Source organism: Protopterus annectens, chromosome 11.part0, assembly GCF_019279795.1.
Source record: "Protopterus annectens isolate FY-2018-M chromosome 11.part0, PAN1.0, whole genome shotgun sequence".
In the NCBI taxonomy this organism is placed as follows: domain Eukaryota; kingdom Metazoa; phylum Chordata; order Ceratodontiformes; family Protopteridae; genus Protopterus; species Protopterus annectens.
Genome location: NC_056745.1, coordinates 1,212,063,559 through 1,212,087,558, shown reverse-complemented (window position 1 = coordinate 1,212,087,558; position 24,000 = coordinate 1,212,063,559). Strand labels below are relative to the sequence as shown.

General features: G+C 41.6%; 1 protein-coding gene across 4 annotated transcripts in view; it reads right to left on the bottom strand.

The window, feature by feature from the left end:
• PRDM4 (PR/SET domain 4) overlaps positions 1-24,000 on the bottom strand; it is a 780,070-nt gene that overhangs the window by 711,918 nt on the left and 44,152 nt on the right. For all 4 annotated transcript variants that reach the window (XM_044088574.1, XM_044088573.1, XM_044088575.1 and 1 more), the window contains one exon: positions 2,987-3,152. The gene's annotated coding sequence lies outside the window, so the exon portion shown is untranslated. The remainder of the gene's footprint in view (positions 1-2,986; positions 3,153-24,000) is intronic.

Here is a 24,000-nt window from a genome sequence, read left to right as displayed (position 1 = left end):
ATTCCGGTTGTCAGTTGTTCTGACGGCATTATATAGTTAAACCTTCTGCCAAAATAATGAAAAGCAAAATTGTACCGACGCTTAATAATGCGTTGGTTAAATCTAGCATAAAACTGACAACTAGCAACGTTGTGGTCAGGGCCTAGGCAAGGAATACAGTAAGAGTGGAAATCCTTTGCTTCCCACAAGAAATACAATTGTTAACTTTTTCTGACATCGGTCTGGAGCAAGAAAAAAAGTTTCCCCAATGGGGTACTTAGCTTTATTGAAGACTTCGGATCTGAAATTCCATTTCGAAAATCTCAGGAGTCGGTCGACCGGCACTTGCGAATTGCTTTTGCTTCAGGCACCGTGTGGCAAGAAAGACTGAAGAAAATGGCGGCGGCTGCATCTTTTATACCCCTGGCGCACTGACGTCAGGGAAGAGGCGACAGCAACCGACGCCGGACCAGGACTTTGGAATTCAGGCCGACTGCGGGTAGCCTGCTAGCAGGATAACCCAAGTGTAATGACTGCAACAGTGAAACAAGATGAACATGCACAGTTCTGACTGCAACACCCCTTAACCCCTACCAATGTACTTACTGGAAAAGAAATAATAAATTCAAACAAAGGAATGGCAGAGAGTTAAGGGGGCACTTCAACATACAAATGTCACAGCAATGCAACAGTTAATTTTACAATGCATTAACCTTTATTAATTAATGACGAGAAGCACTATTTTGACTGTACGACTGTAACATTTATGAAGAGGGCTGACGTGCCCTCATACCCACCACCCAACACTTTTTTACTGGGAAATAAATAATGAATTAAAACAGAAGAATGGTGGGAAGTTAGAGAGAGAGTGACAGACCCTCCCTTACATAGGTCACAGTATCACAGTAACATAACATTTATTTTTACATCAGTCCTCAACTCCATACATTCAGTGACTTACCTCTGCCTAATAAGGAAACAAAGCAGCTGCAGCTCCCAAGTCCAGTAGTCCACAACCCCCAAATGCAATCAGAAACAAAAAAAAAAAAATTCAAGGCAGGGGTATGGGTCCCAGGCAGCAACAGTACCAGCACAAACATCCCATCCCAATTAAAGCAAAATGCAGCCCTTTCATAGACTCTCCTATGGTCTGGTGTGTGCAATCACTGCACCTGATGCACTACAGTGCCTGTAGCAACTCCCATTCATCCAGAATCTACTTGTCCAGTCTCTGTATCCTGTCCCCCAACAGTCAGAGCTAGCAAATGTTCAAATGAATCCTCAACAGCTCTGGAAACACCATCTAGGATACCATGCAGTCAGATGAAGACCACCTTGCCAACCCATAAATACAGGTGTGATGATCTTTCTGCACCCTGCAATACCCGTTTTGAAAGTATTGCAGTGGCGCAAAAACTAGTGGTGGCCACATATTGTTCCTCCTGATTGGCTTCCTTTGTCTCAGGAGCAGTTACTTGACTGTCTCATATAGTGCGATGCCGGATGGCTACAACTGTGATATAAGAGACAGTCAAAAAACACAAAGGGGAGCCACCACTGTTCAATGAGGAATAGTGGGCTAAAGATCACAAATGCAGAATGTTCCGCACAGTCCAGAGCACTTGGCTGCTCAGGTATTACTGTTCTTAGCAATGTTATCGTTGTTGTTCTTAAAAAGCAAACTAAAACCATCACTGTGGTGCAGTTTATCTTTACATGGGCGGCAACAGCTTGCCTTCTGGTTCTGCCTCATATCCAAACTATGGTACATTAGGGTGGGTTCCAATCTACACAATCACATATAGTTACCTCAGATGTACACATGCGCACACCAGAAGCAAAATTTCAGCTTTGTGATCTTAAATGAAACCCTTGAAGTATACCATTTCTGTCAAATCACTACAACCAGACACCACTACATTTACACAAATGTTAGTAGCAGCAGATTATCTGTTCATTTCATACACATGCAACCACCCATTCTTAGCGGGTCTATATTAGAACACCGAACTTTCAAAATTTCGAGCATTCTAATATGGAACCCTATGAATCGAAAATTTAAAACATCGAACATAAAGAACACAAATTTTTTCCAAGGGAAAAAATTTGCTGTTACAAAACACATACACACAACACAAGCACACCAAACAAACAGCAATCCACACACATACCTAAACTCTTACACCTAACCCTACACTAAAACTATACATACACCACTAACTATCCACTTACCTTAACCCAAACCCTAACCCTAAGATCAGTCACTATCGCACAGTCACCTCACCCATGCCCTAAACCTAACTCACCTACCCCACCCTAACCCTCACGTCCACACAATCGCATACTTACCTGACCCGCGCCTTAACCGTAACTCACCTAACCCTCATGTCCACAAAATCACACACTTACCTGAACCCGACCCGTAACTTTCCACCACAGCGCTGAAAATACCGAAGCAACAGAAACGGACAACCGAATTCTTTCCCTAGGAAAGAATTCGGTTTTCTGTTTCTTCGATATTTTCAGCGTTCGCTGAAAACGGGTTGATATTAGAACACTGGAAATTTTGAAAGTTCGGTGTTCTAATATAGATCCTTCTTAGCAATTAAAATGATGCTTTTTGCTTTAGGCACTCCTCTTAAACTTAGCATAGTCCATTTAGAGAATGCATATTTCTCAAATGTTTTGTTCAAGAATTCAGTTCCAAGCCAAAAATAAATGAAGAGGGGGATAAAAGCCCCAAATCAAAAACACGTTATAAATATTACCATTCTGCAGTTAAGAAAGTTGACTTACCAGGGTTTCAAAAATTTTACAAAGGAATAGGCTTAAATTCAGGGATGTTTTCCACAGCCAATGAAAACTGAGAGGTATGGAAACATTTGATTTGTCTATTTTTCTTTTATCTTCTCTTAATATACCTCACTTTCTGAAAAAAATCTAATGAACAAACATGCACAATATTAACAGCCTTTATTTTCTTTCTCCAATTAAAAGTCACCCTTACCTTAACATCGTCTCGATCTGAGTCGCACATGTTTTCCTCCTCAATGACAAAAAATGGGCCTTCATTTTTTATTCAATTCACCCATTTCTCCAAGTATAAAACCACTGCACATATCTCCATCTTCAAGAACAAACTTCCGAGGAACTGCCATCGCTCCAACCACTTCCTAAACAGATAATTGTTGAAAAGTTATAGCAAACAGTAATGTCTGACAACCTCGAAGCATGTGTACACAATGCTTACATTTTTCTGTTGATGCCATGAGGGTAAGCGCGTTTCTTACAATCTAGCACGTGAGCAGAGAATTATTTAATCTGATTATGTAAATCTTTATTCATTTCTTACTATTAGGACTTAAATTCCATCTTCGGAACCAATACGGCCTTTTCCAAGCTCATGCCAGCCAAAAACTCTTAGCTAAGACCTACCCATAATGCCCCTCTCCTAGTTACTCCAGATCTCGTTTGCCACGTTCCTTGTTAGATGTGCCTAGCCATCTCTCTCAAAGCTAAGTGGAAAACTGTGATTATGGATATAGTTTCTCCGCAAAATGTCTTGTTTTTTTGGTCAATTTAGCCTTTTTTCACTATCGCCTATAACCTACTTCTATTTCCTACCCTTTACCTTTAGTGATTAAATTTCTACCATCATTGGTACTGTCTCTCTCTCCTGCCTTTGGTAGGCCTTTCCTTACCACTTGTGGTATTTTTTAAATACCATCATTAGTATTCACTCACTTTTTTTTCTCTTCCTTCTTTGTTTTTCTGTTAGGATAGCCTTGTTGCCTTATTATATCAGACAAAGCTAAGTTGGGGTTTAAACAGTGTGACAAGTGTGGGTGTAAGATGCCCAACTCGGACAGAAACACTCGTGTCTACTCTTTGGGCGTGGACCATATTAAAACTGACTGTGACATTTCTGCTAGTTTTAGAAATCATACACTAGCAGAACGTAAAAATAAGCTTATTTTAAAAGGTTTAATTAAAACACCTTTTTCGGAGGCTCTGTCTGGTTCGGTGGTCTCACCCTCTCCAAAGACCCAAAAACATAAGGAAAAATGGAGTCACTCGGTTCCTACATTTCCATCAGTTAAGGAACAGAGTCGGCTCCGTGCTTCTCCGGCACCCTCGGTGCAGACCTCTTCAGCACCAGGCTCTGTATCTTCTGCCTCACTGCCGTCTATGACATTCACCCCTATTTCGGTTCCAACCTCGGCACCACTGACTTCAATGTGGTCCTTGGTTCCAACATTGGCTTCTATGACTGTACCTGCTTCGGCACCATCCCCAGCCACGGTGCTGATAGTTTCTTCAGCTCCATCAGCTCCTATACTCAAATATCTGCCAAAAACCAGATACTCTCCAACATACGACCCTTTTTTGGGGCAGAGGTTTAGCCCCTTTCTTGAAAGACCTGATTCTCCTTCAGCAGCCTCCTTTAGATCCAACCAGGAGCTTTTGTGAATTAAACCTAGTGCGGGTTGTGGACCAGCTTCTGGCAGCTAGGGGATTGTCCACTCCAGCTAAAGCTTCCGTCAGTCTTGGCTCGGAATCCTTTACTACATATTCCCCTGTTTATCCTCCTCCGGCCTCTACCCCAGGTCCCGGAGATCTCGGTACCGATGTCCACCCCGGTGCATACTGTCTCAGCTCTGACAGCGATTTTCCTCCTGTTGGCACTGACCACCCTTACTGCATCATCTCTGGTGGAGCTGATGCTCTCTCGGAGCAGTGCTTGGACAGTCCGTACCTTGATACCTAGCCTGGCACTAATTTTCTTGCTGGCGCCATCTATGTCCACAGCTCTGATGATTTCCAGTCCTCTCAGAGCTCCCCACCTGGAGGCAGGGTCCTCAGGGCGGGATGAGATCCCTGTTAAGAGGTTGTCCTTCTTGGTTCCAGCCTCCCATCCCTCCTCAGGCAGGCCTGCTTTCCAGGTGATAGAGAGAGTGCTTGCCTCCGCAGGCTCGCAGTCAGCGCCAATGACATCAGCATCAGAACCCCCCCCCCCCCCGCATGCAGCTGTCCCAAACCCCTACTTTGGGATCCCAGGCACGGGAGCCACAGGACTCCCCTTTGAAGGGAACCCCTTCTCCAGAGTCAGAAATGGTGCAAAAGGAAGTACCTTGATTCCCTGGAGGAATCTATCACCGAAGACACAGACTGTGATGAGGGGGAAGGGTCCCCACGGTTTCCTGCCAGACGACGTCTCATTTGGAGACATTCTCGAAATCCTCAAGCAGCAGGGAGACTGGAAGTCCTTTAACCCTTTTTCTGAGGAATGGGTTTTCTTGCAGGCCTTCCGTGCATGGCCATCTACTTCCTGGGTGACCCCACCTGCAGATGACCTTGTTAAGCTCATCGTGCAGCATGCCTGAAGGCCCTGGACAATGCAGAACTTGTCCCCCAGAGGCCAGACAAAATTTTATCTACACCTGAAGACCAGCCCCACTGGTCCAAGCAGTTGACAGTTGATTCCATGGTCGTGGCGTCGGCCACCAGAGGGAACTGGCAGAAGACAGTTCCACTGTCCATCCTCCGAACAGGGACAGACTAGGGAAGCGGACCTATGTTTCAGCGACCTTCGCCATTCGGTCGCTGAACTATATGGCACACTTCACTCGCCTCCAAAGAGACCTAATTTCTGAAATGTCTTCCTCTTTGGTGGGGGCACTGCATAATGAGGTGCATGACACTGTCGCCTCACAGCTAGCTACCCTTGAATCCATCTCAAACTCCTCGATGCGTTTGATATCTCACACCACTGAGGGGGCAGCTCGAGCTGCTGCATCAGGCATTATCATGAGACGTAATGCTTGGATGCAGTTGTGTGACTTCGCAGACTCCTTTAAATCTTCCTTTGTCAATGCACCTGTTGACGAATCCTCACTTTTTGGACCCAAAGCATGCGACACACTTGCACGAATTGAGAAAGATGGAAAGACTCTGTCTGCTGTGGGCATACGCTTTTCCACCCCGCAGAGGTCCTACTCCAGGAACCAGAAGGGAGGCAAAATGTTGTTCAAGAAATCCCAAGGATGTTTTCTTGACACTCATGGTGAGCAAGCCTCCCGAGGCAGAGGGAGCAACTCATCTGGAAGACACCCCTTTCGGGATAGAGGGGGTCCACGTAACCAGGGTGCTAGAGATTCCTTCTCTAACAGACCCTACCAGTGCTCCTAAGCAGCGGCCCGATTGCTTTCCTCTGGAAGCAGTCGGGGGTCATTTTTCTCTGCACCTACCAGCCTGACAACTTATTACTATCGATGTTTGGGTGCAGAGAATAATATCCAGAGGCTACCAAATACCATTCAATTTAACTCCCAGACCCGTCAAATGAATCCCCGATGTGCCACCCAATCAGAGGGAATAAGCAGCCTTAAAAATAGAAAAGCTGCTAACAAGAGTGTCTTCCAACCAGTCCCACCAGACCTGACAGGATTTGGATTTCACAAGAGGTTCTTTTAGTGCCAAAAAAGACAGGGGACTGGAGACCAATTCTGGATCTCAACCTATTGAACAAATTTATCAAACCTCAAAAATTCCAGATAGTCACGGTACAGCCCATTCTCCCCTTCCTAGGGAGGGACAACTGGATGTGCTCTATAGACCTCCAGGACACGTACTACCACATAAAGATGGATCACCGCTCCTGGAGATTTCTCCACTTCCGGCTGGAAGCCAATCACTACCAGTTCAGGGCACTGCCATTCGGTCTCTTCACAGTTCCCCTGAGTGTTCACCAAATGTATGGCAGTTGTGGTAGCTCATCTTCGATTGCAAGGATTTCAGGTGTTTCCGTACCTAGACGATTGGCTTCTTACCGCACTGACCAGGAAGCTCCTAGTCCACAGCCTCTCTTACACTCAAGGTCTTGCTCTCTGCTTGGGATTACAATCAACAAGGACAAATCTCAAATTTCCCCAACAAAGACACTGGAATTTATTGGAGCAGTCTTCGACACAACGTCCTGTCAAGCTTCTCTCCCTCCGCACAGGCTTTTGAAAATAAGACACCAAATCCAAGCCCTTCTTCCACAGACCTATGTACAAGCATTCCTTGTACTGCAACTCTTAGGCTCCATGGCTGCTGCCATTACTTTAGTACCACTGGAGAGGCTTCACATGAGAATTCTGCAGTGGCTCCTTTCCGCACAATGGTCGTTATTAACTTGATACATCTTACAAACCACTGCAAGGAAGAAATGCTATGGTGGATAAAGTCACAAATGAATCTTTGGCGTCAACCGCTCTGTCGTCCCCAGCCCACAGCCACGGTGACCATGGATGCTTCCCTGTTAGGGTGTGGGGGGGGGGTATTTCCAGGGAAAGATGGTCCAAGGCACCTGGTCCCCCATAGAGGCCAATTTGCACATAAATGTCCTGGAACTGAGGGCAGTTCTCTTAGCATTGCAAGCATTCCACACATCCCTGGCTTCTGGAACCATTGCAATTCAGTCAGACAACATGTCAGTTGTCTGGTATATCAACAAGCAAGGTGGAACCAGGTCTTACCCCCTGTGTCAGGATGCCATGAGGATTTTTCACTGGGTGATAGCTTCCAACTGCTTTCTTATTGCTGACAACCTGAGCAGGAACATCCTGATGCCTCACGAGTGGTCCCTCAATCCTGTAACAGTAGATCGGATCTTCTGACGTTGGGGCAAGCCTTGCTGTGATCTGTTTGCTTCCCCCAAACAACAAATGTAGAAGCTACTTTGCCCTGATCCCCCCTCATGGGGAACCCCAGAGGGAAGCTCTAACACACAATTGGCCACTGGTTCTATTGTATGCCCCTCCCCCCATTTCCCCTCATTCCAAAATGTCTCCAGAAAGCTCACAGGTTGAGATGCAAAGTGATCCTCATTGCCCCCTATTGGTCCCACCAAGTCTGGTTCCCGTTTCTATGGCCTCATCTGATTCATAGCCTGTGTATCCTGGATAATCCCCAAGGCCTGTTATCTCATCCTCAGGGACCGATTCATCCCAATCTCCACAGTCTCAAGCTCACAGCTTGGTTCCTCCACTTCCAATGATTGCCAGGCTGCCTGACATCCCATCTCCTGTTCGTGAAATTCTCCTGGCTTCACACAAACCTTCCACCAGGAAAGTTTATTCTAGTAAATGGACTAGGTTCTCTACTTGAGCCAAAGATCAGAACATAGATCCCTTCTCTATATGTCTATTCAAAAGATCCTTCAATACCTGATGACTCTTTTACATGCAGGAGTCTCAGCATCAACAATCACTGTACATTTAGCAGCTATCACCAATTTTCATAACGGATTTGATATTTCTTCGATTATTTCACACTGCCTATGCAAGACATTTTTGAAAGGGGTATTACACGTTAAACCCCCGGTCAAACCTCCCTTAAAACCATGGGACTTGACTTTGGGTGCTTCAATCTCTCACAGGTCCCTCCTTTCGAGCCTTTTGATTCATGTGATTTAAAGTTTTTGTCATGGAAGACCTTACTTCTAGTAGCACTTACCGCAGCGAGAAGAGTATCTGAGCTGCAGGCCTTGAGTGTCAACAGACCTTACTTGATCTTCCACACTGATAGGGTGTCCCTTCATACTGACCCCTTCTTTCTTGCCCAAGGTCATTTCTGGATTTTCCATTAACCAATCTATTGGCCTGCCGGTTTTCTTCCCTCAGCATTCTAATAGAGGGGAGTACCTTTTGCACACCCTAGATGTGCATTGGCAGATTCGTTGTTAATTGGACAGGACTAAATCTTTCAGGAAAACAGATCAATTGTTTGTGGCCTTTGCAGGACCCAGATTGGGTAAACCTGTTTCCAAAGTGACTTTATCCTCTTGGATTAGAAGCGTCATTACCTTTACCTACCAACAGAATAAGCTATCCTTACCTTCCAGAATAAAGGCTCATTCTACCAGGTCTACGGCTACTTCTGTAGCCTTCCATTCCAGAGCCTCTATGGATGATATCTGAGAAGCAGCCACTTGGGCAAGACCTCATACCTTTAGCTCTCATTACAAATTGGATTTGGCCTCCAGGGGATGAGCATCTTTTGGTTCTATGGTACTCAGGAATATCCTTCCTTAGCTCTCATTACAAATTGGATTTGGCCTCCAGGGGATGAGCATCTTTTGCTTCTATGGTACTCAGGAATATCCTTCCTTAGGGCCACCAGGACTCAAGTAGCTGGGGACTCTGTCCTAATAGTAAGGAATGAAATAAGATTTACAACATCAGATAAAGAAGTTATGTCTTACCATAACGTTCCATCTGTGTTGTAGATCTTTATTCATTCATTACTTCCTGCCCTCCTTTCCCCTGCCTGGACTCCTGGTGGACTTTAGGAACTGCTGGTTAGAGTATTTGCTCAGACAGAGCCTTTTACTCTTTTTTCTATTACTACTCTATTATATAGGGGTGGGCAAACTCGATCTAGAGTAACTACGAGAGGGGCATTATGGGTAGATCTTAGCTGAGAGTTTTTGGCTTGTGCAAGCTTGGAAACAGCCGTATCGGTTCCGAGGATGGAACCGAAGTCTTAATAGTAATGAATGAATAAAGATCTACAATAAAGATGGAACGTTATGATAAGACATAACTTCTTTTTTCCTGCTTTAGATGTTTGGTGCATTTCTAAAACATAATCTGTTATGGCGCAAATATGAATTTTCATGCATTATGCACGTGGCATGTGCGAATGACAAATTTGTGGTTTTAAACGTTACTGATAAATGAAAAAATGGCGGGATAATGGATAACACTGGAGTAAGCATAACTCGTGTCTATGAATATGAATGCAAGTTACACTCAGTCCATTATCTCCCAGTTTTGAAGTAAAATAAGTCTATAATTATTATTTACTGACAATAATCCACCACATTATTTCTCAAAAAGTCACAGATTATAAGTGAAGATGAAATATTTGAGACAAAATTGGGGTTGTCTCTGTGAATGCGGGAAGCTAAACATACAGGTTGCACGATGTCATACCTCAAAACTTCTTTTGATCAAGAATTTTGAACAAGACCAAAAACAATTTGGGCATATAATTTTTGAAATACTAACTCAATTCACTTGAAGATAAATTACAAGAACAGTTTTTGCATCAACTGGCATTATCTATGTACAAGAAACTATAATACCTGACATTGTTGACTAACTCTAATTCTCAATAAATTAACAAAAAATCAGGGAAGTTGTGCAAATGAGGGACAATTGAGATTTACGTGGATAGCAAAAATAGATGATAATGGAGAACAGTTGACCAAAACTGTGTTTTTGCTATCATGATTTAAAATGTTATGACATCTCCACAGGAGTACAACTACACTTCTGCAGTAACACTTCAACTGTCAGGCAAAGACAGTAGTTCAATCCAGTGTTCTCCATTATCACTGATAAAACCTTGTGAGTGAAACCAAAAATTGTACGCTACTACTGATAGTTAACTTGTGTATGAAGGTAGAGTTTTGAGTACAAAGTGGAAACTGCTACAGGGAAGATGCCGTTAACTGAAAATAATGTCTTGCAGAAGAGTTTTCAGTTTAGGATGCTCTTGTCCCTGGCCCTGCCGGCTGTAAGTGGGGTAAACTTTTACCACCCCATGGGCAACATTTCAGATACAAGTACCTAGGGTCGTGATCAGACTCCCTTAGCCAAAGGACATAGTCCTTTTAGCCAAGGGAATCTTACCTGTTCACGGTGTGATGGCTAAATTCTGGTGGGGAAAGTATGGTGTTTGCAGGAATAGATTCTAGACCTTTTGAAGTGACAGGCTAGATTCCCTTGGCTGGAAGGACTAATTATTAATAAACATAAGATAGTCTGATGTAATGAATGACAGGTCCTTTCAGAGCATAAAATAATACACCAGTTCATAGAAGAGAAATGACTATAGTGTCAGAAACATATTCTAATTTGTTTATAAATGTTACAGTCTAGTTACAGGAATAATTCTAGTCATAAAACAAACAGCATGAGAATTTAACATATTCTTCATGTAAAACAGAGTACATTATATTGTGTAAAAAATCTATTCAGGAAAAAGATTCCAGCTTGCACTTTATAAAAATACTGCTCACTTGAGAAAATGGTTGAAGGTACTATTTTTGATAAAAGATGTATGCGATGTTGTCCTTTTCATTATTCCTCAACGAATAGGTTACAGATCCCACTCGGCCACATACTTTAGAATTCAGATCCAACTCTCGAGCTCCTCCCACTCCCCTTAACACCCTAGTCTAATCTCAATACTTTGGCTCTTGTTTGCCGCCATCGTGTCCAGACAGAGCCCTTCTCTCAAGCATTTATTGTAATTGTTTTCGTATCTTTATTTACTTAAGATGTTCTTGTTTGTTAATTCCTCCCTCCCATCTTTCAGCTACTTGTGTCAGCGTCAGACTTCTTACTACTTTATTATAGTACTTCTGTTTGTTACCACAGTTGGCATCTCTCTTTTCCTACTCTCTAGTACACAGCAACTCTATTACCATTGCTGGTAATTTTTCTTCTTTTCAAAAAAAGTTTTTCTTCATTTTTTTCCTTTTAGTTTTTTTTTAGTAGGTCCTTTTTGCTGTCGGACTGTTGATATCTGCTTCAGGATTCAAAAAATGCACTTCTTGTGGGCATAAAATCCCTAACCTACCCACAAGGAGTCCGCATATTGTCTTGGGGCCGGCCATCAAGAGACTTGTAGTATTTGTACTGCATCCGGGGCATTAGCTGACAGATGCAGCAAACATATTTTTAAAGGCCTTCTTCCTCCAACAGCTTCTTCAAAGCATAGAAAGTGCATTCTCATGAAGTCCCCTAGGCCTTCGTCTGAGCCGCCTATAAAAATTTCAAAATCATTGGATCCGATGTCCTCTGACGTGAAGACTCGTTCTACAAAGCTGAAATCCTCGGATCATAAAGTTTCAGATCCGATCATGATTTCATCCAGTCCCACAGCTCGTTTCCAAGCCTTCAGATCCGAAACCTGATACTTCACCTAGTCAAAACAGCTCGTGCTTCAGAATTCTTCCTAGATCCAATCACGCCTACTCTGTACTCTCCCTTCGTGCAAACTCCCAAAAAGCATTCCAGGCCCCAGTCACCACATCCTCTGGGTCCCCCAGAAGTCTTTCAGAAGCAGATGCGGACAGGATTATGTGGAAATTTCTCAAAGCTCAGGTCCAGATGAGGGTCATTCCAGATCCATTCTCTACCAGATCCGTAAGTCTTCCAAACAATACTCGTTCAATACTGTCTCCTACAATTCATCCTTCGGTTTCAGAGCCCCATTATCCGACAGCTCTGAGAGGTCCGGAGTTGGATCCGAAGATGATCACTTCTTCAACTCCGACAGCATCTCTGACCAGTTCCTCACTTAACACCGTTGTATCGGAACAGGTCCCAGAGGCGTCAGGTCTCCCGGGACAAGATCTACTCCAATGTTATCAGATCCATCCTTACCCCTCAGAGACTCGGTGCTGGATAGCTTGGGTCCAGTTTCCTCCTGGAGGCATGGATCCAGCAGGAGTCGTGAGATGCCCATACCGAAGTCTCTGCTCCGGGGCAGGTGACCAAGGCTTCTCTGGGTCTGTATGCTTTCGAGGTTGCAGAAAGGGTCTTTTCTCTTCCTACAGAACTGTTGCCTCATTCCTCAGATTCATTCTCTGTTCCCTCTTCAGTTCTGAGCTCCGAGTCCAATAGGCCTATTCCACAGAGACAGCCAGTTCCACCTAGCTTCCAATCAGTTCGCGTACAGTAATTCCCCATCTCTTCTGATACCCCCCCTGAACATCCCCCAGAGATCATCTACCGAAAGAGGACATGCAAGAGGAAGCATACAGATTCTCCACTGGAATTTCTCACTGAGGATACTAATTTTGAGGAAGGAGAAGGGTTCCCTAAATCACCACTGGATGATGGTTCTTTTGCAGACATATTAGAAATCCTTTAACAGAAAGGTAGTTAGTCTTTTGATAATCCTTCTGCAGAGGAATCAGTATTTTTGGAAGCATTTGGTTCTGGCCCATCTACGTTTTGGGCTACCCCCTGCCCCTAGTGGATGAGCTCATTGGTTTATCTTCCCAATGGACATGGTAGGAACCAAATACTGTTGAGCCTATACCAAGATGACCTGACAAATTTCTAGCTCCCCGTAAAGATAGACCCCAGTGAAGCAATGGAGTCCTAGTAGATGCTATGGTGGTGATGGCAGCCACTAAGAAAGAGTTAGCAGAACACAGCTCTTCTGTCCACCCGTCAAACAGAGCCTAGGGCACTGGACAGATTCAGAAAGTGAGCCTTTGCTTCAGCAATATTTACCTTTAGGTCTCTCAACTACCTGGCACATTTCACAAGACTACAGAGAGAGCTGACCAAAGAACTATCAAACTCTCTCTCGAGTCCATGTCTGCAGAAGATTTCAAAAGATAATCTTCTCAGCTGGCCACTTTTTTTTGTCAATTTCCAACATGTCCATGAGGTTGATCTCTCACGCAGCTGAAGGCACCTCATGGGCTGCCGACTCAGGCACTGCCATAAGGAGACATGCCTGGATGCGGCTATGTGACTTTACGGAGCCTTTCAAGACATCTTTCATCAATGCTTCCTTTGATGGAACTTCTTTATTTGGTCCATCTGTGAAAGATTTGCTTACCCACAGTGAACAAGACCCTGTCTGCCGTGGGAATCAAGTTTTCTGCCCCTTAACGAACCTTCTCTAGAAATCAGAGCGGTAGTAAGGAAATGTGGCTCCGCATATCTCGGGGACCTTTCCAAGAACTGCATGTGAGCAACTTCTCCAGAGGCAGAGGAGGTAGTTCTAATGGTAGACATTGCCCTAGAGGCAGAGGAGGCCCATACAATCAGGCTTCTGCGATTCCTTTCTGGACAGACTACTTCAGTGCTCCTGAAGCACTGCCCAACTGCCCTCCTCTGGAGGCAGTCAGGGGATGACTGTCCTTGCACCAAGATCCTTGGGCTACTATAACAAAAAAAAAAGATTCCTGGGTGCTAAAAATAATACCCAGAGGCTACCTCCATAACATTTTCCAACCCCAATCTACAAAAGAAAGAAGCTTCCTGACGTTCAATCCAGTCAGAGGAAGGCAGCAGCACAAGAAATTCAAAAGCTGCTAGACAAGAGAGTCATCCAAGATGTCCCACCAGACCAAATAGGATTCAGAACTTGGGCTTCTTTTTAGTGCTCAAAAAGACAGGGGATCTGACACTAGGTCTGGATCTCAGCACACTGAATCTTTACATGAAAAAGTCAAAGTCCCAAATGGTCACGGTCCAGTCCATCCTGCCATTTCTTCGCAAGGATGATTGGATATGCTCTACAGATCTTCAGGGTGAGTACTATCACACAAAATAAACAGGCTCTTCCAAAGATATTTACGCTTTCAGCTGGGAGCCAGTTATTAATAATTCAAAGCCCTGCCCTTTGGACTCATCACAGCCCGCAGTGGTATTCAGCAAATGTATGGCAGTGGTGGCAGCTCACTTGAGACTCAAACGATTCGGGGTGTTTCCATATTTAGACAACTGGCTACTCACCTTCCCCTCCATGCATCTCTTTCAACAATGCAGGGACTATTTGCTCCACATTTGTCACTCACTTGGAATGCCAATATATTACGCCAAACTGAATAGAACACCAGTACAGAGCCTGGAGTTTATTGGTGCATATCTGAACACAACACAAACTGCATCCTTATCAATTCATCGTGCAGACACACACAGATTTTAGGCTCATGAGATTCTTTCCTATCCATCTTCAGCCATATTCAGTCTTCAAGCACTGAGATCTATAGCAGCAGTAGCAACAGTACTACTTCCTTTAGCACAATACGATAGGTGTGCTTAATGGACTCTAGCTTCAATGGTCTATTTTTCGACAATCCCTACCTTTTCCAGTTAAGCTTACACTGATCTGCAAAAACCACATCCATTGGTGGATCCAGTCAGACAACATTCATCCAGATCGACCTTTTGCTCTACCGCCCCCCATTGGCCACAGTGACTATGAATGCCTCCCAGCTGGGGTGGGGGGCATTGGGCATTACTTAGGAAGGACAATTCAAGGCACATGGTCCCCCTAAGAGACCAATTTGCATATCAATGTCCAGAAAATGAGAGCAGTCCTGTTAGCACTGCAGGCTTCCAAGATCCACTTCCTCTAGGGACCACTGAGATTCAGACTGACAACATGTCTGTAGTGCAGTACATCAAGAAACAAGGGGGAACATGGTTTTATCCTCTCTACTGAGAACCTATGAGAGTGCAGCAATGGGTGATTTCTACTAACTGCTTTTCTAGTTGCAAAGCACATTCCAGGGAAAAGCAATGTACTCACAGACAAATTAAGCAGGTCGATTCAAATGCCTCACAAGTGGTCTCTCAAGCAATCAGTGGCGGAGGAAATTTCCCATCACTGGGGCCAACCTTGCTGTGACCTCTTTGTGTTCCCTCACATCAAGTGCAGCAGGTACACTGATCTGATTCCACCTCAGGGGGAGTCAATGAAAGATACTCTAGTCCAAGTTTGGCCATCTGGTCTCCTTTACACTTATCCTTTACATCCTTTGATTCCCGAAATCCTACAGAAAGCAATCTGGTTGAAGAGCTCAGTCATCTCCATTGCCTCCTTCTGGGCTCGACAGGTGTGGTTCCCTTTCCTTTGGTCTCATCTTTTTTATCCTCCCAGGACACTGGATCCAACTCCAGATCTGCTCTCACACGCCTCAGGAATGAGTCATCCCAATATCCCAGCCCTCAAAACAGCACAGTTTCTACAGTTCAAACAACTGTCAGACAACCCAAGCTTATTTCACCAGTACGTACCATTTTATTATCCTCACAAAAAGACTCCACCAAGAAGGTTTATAAGAGCAAATGGAAGAGATTTTCACTTTGGACATTGAAAAATAATAACGAGCCCCTTTTCTGCCCTGGTTTCTACTGTTTTTGAATTTCTGGATGTTCTAAACTGCAACTGTCTGCTATTTCAAATTTTCATATAGGACATAAAAATTATTCTTTAGCTTCTTCCAAATTAAGTAAAGTCTTTCTCAAAGGCATTTTTCTCCTTAGACCTCCAATAAAGGATCCTTCACCTCCCTGGAATCTTCTCAGAAACTCTTTGAACCTTCAGCAAATGATTTAAAATATATTTCATGGGAAACAGCCTTCTTTGTAGCTATCACTTCTGCAAAAATACATTTCTGAACTTCAGGCTCTTTCATCAAAGACTCTGTATGTTATTTTCCATAAAGACGGGGTAACTTTACGAACAAGCCTTTCCTTTTCACCTAAAGTGGCCTCTGAATCTAACATTAACCAAGCCATTCATTTACCAACCTTCTTCCCAAAATTTTCAAACAAAGGAGAATACATGTTACATCTCCTGGATGTACACAGACAATTACATTTTTATCTACACATAACGAAACAATTTAGAAATTCAGATCAGCTATTTGTCTCCTTCTCATCAAATCGACTGGGTTATCCAGTTTCTAAGTTACATTGGCTAAATGGATGACTGCTTTCACTTCTTGAACCTATTCACAACAAGGCATTTCTGTACCAAGAATGCCTAAAGCCCACTCAACTAGATCCATGGCCATTTCATCTGCTTTTTGGTCAAGAACTTCTATTAATGACATTTGTGCAACACCATCATGGTCCATTGCTCATACCTTTGTTACTCTTTACATATTGGATCTAATATCCAGAAGCAGAGCTGCCTTGGGCTCAGTAGTTCTCCAGAATATCCTTCCTTTACGGCCACCCACTCAAGTTTAACATAGCTGAGGACTCTGTCCCATTTATTGAGGAAGAAAGAAAAGTATAACATCAGATTTAAAAGTTATGTTCTTGCCATAACTAGGCATCTGTGTTGTCCATTTTCATTCTTCCTCAACCCCCCCCATCCATCCCTCATTCTAAAATCTTCCAGAGGAAACTTTTTGACTAATTATTGGGACTTATTCTGTGTTTGCACCCTATCCTTTCAACAATCCCCTTCTTTATCCAGTTTAAGGGGATTTTATGGCAACAAACTTGGTCTGAGGTATCGAGGTCAGACAAGGGCATTATGAGTAGAGGGAGGAGCTTGAGAGTTGGATCTGAAGTCTAAAGTATGTGGCTGAGTCGGATCTGAGGATCAGATCCATAATTAATTCATTGATGATGAATAAAAATGGACAACACAGATGCGTAATTATGGTGAGTACATAACTTTTAATTTTGTTAGCAAAAAAGCAAAGGCAGGGGAATAACTGTTTGTAAAAGAAGGTTGACTATTGTTACAAAAGGACCACATCTCATGGAACACTTGGTCTGTTTTTGGAAGCACACTATTAGGACACTTCAGTACAGACTTCCTTGGCTGAAGGGACCTAGTCCTTTCAACCAAGGGAATGCAGCTTGTTCTCTGTGACATGGCTAAATTCTAGTTGGGAAAAGGACTTTCCTTCTGGGAAAAAGATTCTAGCCTCTTTGGTGTATAGTGGCAGGAATGACCACTTCTTCTACACAGAGTTACACTACACTCTGTTGGTTGAGTACACTATCTCCAGTCCCCTTAGCTTAACCAAGGAAATCTAGCCTTTTCTCTGTGATATGGCTACATTCTCATGAGGAAAAGGACCTTCTTTCAAGGAACAGATTCTACCCCTTTGGTGTACAGTAGCAAGAACGACACTTTTGGCTTAGCACACTATCAAGTCCCTTCAGCCTGGGATCCTGTTCTCTGTGATGCAGCTAAATTCTAGTGGGAAACTGGACCTTCCTTCTGGGAACAGATTCTAGACCCTTTAGTGTACAGTTGCAGGAATGACCATTTTTTTCAGGAAGGAGCTGTACTGGATTATTTTGGTTGAGCACACTATCAGGTCCCCTTAGAGTCCTATGGCTAAACGGACCTAGTCCTTTCAGCCAAGGGAATGAAGCTCATTTTCTGTGACATTGCTAAATTCTAGTGGGGAAAAGATTCTAGCCCCTCTGGTGTACAGTGGCAGGAATGACAATTTTTCAGGAAGGGGCTGTACTACATCCATTTGCTTGAGAATAACTTCAGGTCCCTTCAGCACAGATAGCCATGGCTGAAGGACCTGATCTTTTCAGCCAAGGGAATCTAGCCTGTATTATGTGAAAAGGCCAAATTATAGCAGAAGAAAGGACCTTCTTTCTGGGAATAGATTCCAGCCCCTTTGGCATACAGTGGCAGGAATGACTATGATTTTCGGAAAGAAGGTGCACTACACTCTTGGTGAAGTACACAATCTGGTCCCTTCAGCTTAGAGTCCCATGGCTAAAAGGGCCAAGTCCTTTTAGACAAGGGAATCTAGCCTGTTTTCTGTGATTTAACTAAACTGTTATGGAAAAAAGGACCTTCTTTCAAACAACAGATTCCATCTCTATCAGTGTACAGTTGTAGGAATGACCATTTGGTTCAGGAAGAGCTGTTCTACATTCCTTTGGTTGGGCACATTTTCTGGTCCCTTCAGTTTAGAGTCCTATGGCTGAAGAGACTTGCTAAATTCTACTGGGAAAGGCTTTCTTTCTGGGAGAAGATTCTAGCCCCTTCATTGTACAGTGGCAGGAATGACCAACATTTCAGGAAGGAGCTGGACTACACGGTTTTTGCTTAGCACACTATCAGGTCCCTTCAGCTTAGACTCCTACGGCTGAAGAGACCTAGTCCTTTCAGCCATGGGAATTTAGCCTGTTTTCTGTGGCACAGCTAAATTCTAGTGGGGAAAAGGACCTTCTTTGTGGGAATAGATTGCATCTCTTGATTTACTATGGCAGGAATGACCAGCCTTTTTCAGGAAGGAGCTGCAGTACATTCTTTTGACTGAGCATACTGTGATGTCTATAGTTGAAGAGACCTAGGTCTTACAGCCAAGGGAATCTAGCTTGTCCTCTGTGATATGGCAAAATTTTACTGGGGAAAAGGACCTTCTTTCAAGGAATATATTCTAAGTCCTTTGGTGTACCATGGTAGGAATGGGGTCTATGTTCGGCAGGCGAATTAAAATTTCAGCGAATGGCTAATAATCGAACGTTAAAACACTGAACGCCTAAATTACTGAGCAATCTTATCTTCAAACATAATACCATCAAATGGCCATAGTTGGCCAACAACCAGGAAGTACCATGATGAGTAAGGTAAGTTAAACCCTTTTATTTTTGGTAATTTCCATGCTTGTTGTTTAAGACGTTTGCTGAAATTTTAATTTGATGGCTGAACATAGACCTGGCAGAAATAACCATTTTTTTTCAGGAAAGAGCTGCACTACATTATTTTGGCCAAAGGGTCTATTCAGCGAAAGGAATGCACTGTGTTTTTTTTTTCTTTTTTAAAGTAATGTGCCAATTACGGTGACAGAAAAATACGGGAAGATAAATTCCTGCTGGCTTTCTGAAAATAGATTGTATTGCACTTGTGTTTAAGTATCCATCCTTGTATATAGAATATACGTATATGTACATGGTGTATTTATGTGTATACATGTATGCAAACACGTGTATATATATATATATATATATATATATATATAGATATATATATATCTGTATATATACACACATATATATATATATATATATATATATATATATATCTGTATATATACACACACATATAGATATATATAATATATATATATACATACACACACACACACACATATATATATATATATATATATATATATATATGCATACATACACACACACATACACAAAAAAAAATATATATATATACATATATACACACACACACACACACACACACACACACACACACACACACACACACACACACACACACACACACACACACGTTCTGTTGTTGAGAGTAAAACTGACCTAGCCTTTTCTTTACCTGGAAACATAACATTTTCACCCTAAATATACTAGACTCTAGGGGCAAAACAACTGCATTCTAGGAAGCTGAAACTGGCCTGTGCTTTTATACAGTGAATAAAAAAAAAAAGTGTACACACCACTGTTAAAATGTCAGGTTTTTGAGATATAAAAAAATGAGACCACAATAAATAATTTCAAAACTCTTCCCACCTTTAATGTGACCTATAACCTGCATAGTTCATTTGAAAAATAAACAAATCTGCTAGGGGAAAAATGTAAAAAATAAAAAAAGTGCAATAAGCTGGTTGCACAAGGGTGTACCACCCTTAATCCAATACTTTGTTGGAGCACCTTTTGATTTAATTACATCATTCAGTCTTCTTGGGTACACACCTGCCATCAACTAAAGAGACTCTGACTAACCCTAAATAAAGATAGTAGACACCAGGTTCTCTCACCACGAAATACTTCAAGTTTTCAATAATATATCCAGTTTAGCCAGCATGAAGCAGTCCGGTACAAATTTCAGAGTAGTCCAAAGGTAATTCAAACAAGAAAAAAGTTTATTGGAGTGAGCGCTTTCGCGTAGCATCTACTACGCTTCATCAGACAATATAAAAACACTGAAGACTTCTGCTTATATATTAAAAGCACTACAAAAAGGCGCCAAAATTAGTGTGCATGATTGATTAATTAATTGATTAATTAATTAAATCAGATAGAGTGCATTCAATCACTTTCATTGAGCTTAGTTCACATTCAGTTCCAGTTTAAAGCAAGCTAGCATTTTACATTTTTAAAATATATACATAGCTAAAACAGAATGCTATCTAAATAAATATTAAACATTGAATATCCTGTGCAAAAACGCATTATCAATTAAAAACTAAAACTAGTATAAAGCATAATTATTCATTTTCAATGATCATTATTAATAGTAATAATAAATATGGGTTAAAATATAAAATCTTTATAAAAAGGAAGAATCATTATGAAAAGTCATGGTAAGAGTGGGTGATAGGAAACAGTCAACTGTCATGAAATAAGTATAATTAAAGTTAATATTAATAGGGACTATTATGATAAATTAGATATTGTGTATGTATGTAAATAAATGAGAATTTAATATGTTAAAACATACAATTTATATGCAATTTAGAATTATATATATAAAGATTACTAATATAAATTATATACTCTTATAGACCACAAAATGTGAATCATAAAGGCATGAAGTCAAAGTGTGTATATATTAATACATAACAAAGCTACAAAGTACATAATCACAAATTGATAAAAATGAGCATAAATATAATAATAATGTGATATTAAAACTGCTAGTGGAATGGCACAGGAGTATATAGAAAAATGTATGAAACGCATGTAAGAAATGTATAAATTATATAAATTATATAAAGATAAAAGTATATAAAAATGAAACTATAAATGTATAAATATATGCATATGTGCATGTAGATATAACTCTATGTTCAATAGGTTCATGCTTTATTTAAGAAAAAAGCATATAAATCAAGGTAAGTTTTAAAAATAGAATAAAATGTATAGAACAACTTTTTAATGAAAGAGGTTACCACCCAAATCTAGTTAGTAACATTAAAAATAATATTATTGGAAACATACAGACAGAGAACAAGTCCATTAGAACTATAAAAAGAGAAATTTTGGCCACACAAACAAAATTTGTGGCCATAACTATAAATTACACCAGCAATACAAACAATATAAAGGAAGTTTTCCACAATAATTGGAAGATTTTAATCATGGATCCAAATACTAAGTTAATTGTAGGAGACAAACCTCACTTTATGTATAGGAGGGTGACCTGTGCCTGACATATAAGGCCATGTCAAACCCAGATTTGATGAATATGCTTCACCTCAAAAAATCTAGATCCCTCAGAACCACAAGGGCGGGAGACTTAAACCTTGACACAGTTATAAATAGAATGTGCTGGAGGGACAGATTCATCACCCAGAGACTCCCTATGCTGTGGAACAAAATCCCGGTACATGTGAGGCAGAGCACCTCTCTGGCCTTGTTCAAGAGGAATCTTGACCAATGGATGGGAGATTGCAGATATACCCCAGGGATTACTTCAGTGTCACTGCTTGACAGAGGCACAGCAAAATGATAGGCATAGTTTTTATTCAAACTAAAGGGGTGGCGAAAGCCACATAACTATGGGCTAGGCTTATAAATGCCCTTGGGCAGATAGCCTAGTATGAACCTATGAACCTATGAACAGTCCAAATCTCAAACGGATATTGTGAACGATACTCATTTTACCCATTCAGCAGCTTCTTCTATTAGTCGAAGAACAGGTACCTTTCCTTGTCATAGTTGCAACAGATGCAATTTTATTTCTGAGGTGCAAGAATTTCACCATCCCACTATGAACTATACCTTTCAACCAAGATTTTTTGCAACCTGTTGCACAAAGAACCTTATTTATCTCGCCACATGTAAGAAATGCCAGGCTTTTTATGTTGGGCTAACAAAAAGATGTTTGAAGGATAGGATATATGACCATTTATACGATATACAGAGAAAAAATGAACAGAATGCTCTAGCGAAACATATAACAGAGCACCCCTCACACAAGTTTTATTTTAGAGTTTTAGAAATAGTTACTACTAATAAAAGAGGTGGTGATAATATTACACTTCTGAGTAATAAAGAATTGAAATGGATTCTAAGACTAGGTGCCCACATATTCCCTGGTATAAATAGCTATATTTCTGTGAAACCTGTTTTAGAAGCTAGATGAGCTAAACGGTTTGCTTCAGAATATAAATCATCATTGTCTTTGCAAAGTCTGGTTAAACTGGCCTGTGCTTTTATACAGTGAATAAAAAAAAAAAGTGTACACACCACTGTTAAAATGTCAGGTTTTTGAGATATAAAAAAATGAGACCACAATAAATAATTTTAAAACTCTTCCCACCTTTAATGTGACCTATAACCTGCATAGTTCATTTGAAAAATAAACAAATCTGTTAGGAGAAAAATGTAAAAAATAAAAAAAGTGCAATAAGCTGGTTGCACAAGGGTGTACCACCCTTAAACCAATACTTTGTTGAAGCACCTTTTGATTTAATTACATCATTCAGTCTTCTTGGGTACACACCTGCCATCAACTAAAGAGACTCTGACTAACCCTAAATAAAGTTCAGCTGTCCTAGTAGGATTTTCCTGACATTTACTTAGTTGCCTGCTACAGCACAAGCCATGGTTCGCAGAGAACTTACAAAGCATCAAAGGGATATCATTGTTGAAAGGTATCAGTCAGGAGAAGGGTACAAAAAAATTTCCACAGCATTGGATACACCATGGTAACACAGTGAAGACAAGTCATCAAAAAGTGGAGAAAATATGGGACAACACTGATGTTGCAAAGAACTGGACACCCCTCCAAAATTGATGAAAGGACAACGAAAACTGGTCAGGGAGACTGCCAAGAGACCTACAGCAACACTGAAGGAGATGCAGGAATTTCTGGCAAGTATTGATTGTGTACTGGTTGAGTACTACATGTGACAACAATCTCCTGTATTCTCCACATGTCTGGACTATGGGGCAGGGGTGCAAGATGGAAGCCTTTTCTTACACAGAAAAACATCCAGGCCCGGCTAAAATTTGCAAAACAATACATCAAGTCTCCCAAAAGCATGTGGGAAAATGTGTTATGGTCTGATGAGACCAAGGTTGAACTTTTTGGCCAAAGTTCCAAAAGGTACATTTGGTGCAAAAACAACACTTCACATCACCAAAAAAACACAATCCCCACGATGAAGTATAGTGGTGGTAGTATCATGCTGTGGGGTTGCTTTTCTCCAGCTAGAAATGGGGCTTTACTCAAGGTGGAAAGAATTATAAACAGTTCCAAATACCAGTCACTTTTGGCTCAAAACCTTCAGGCGTGTGCTAGAAAGCTGAAAACGAAGTGAAATTTCACCTTTCAACATGACAATGACCCCAAGCATACATCCAAATCAAGAAAAGAATGGCTTCACCAGAAGAAAATTAAAGTTTTGGAATGGCCCGGTTAGAGGCCAGATCTAAATCCAATAGAAAACCTGTGGAATGACCTGAAGAGGGCTGTGCACAAGAGATGCCCTTGCAATCCTACAGATTTGGAGTGCTT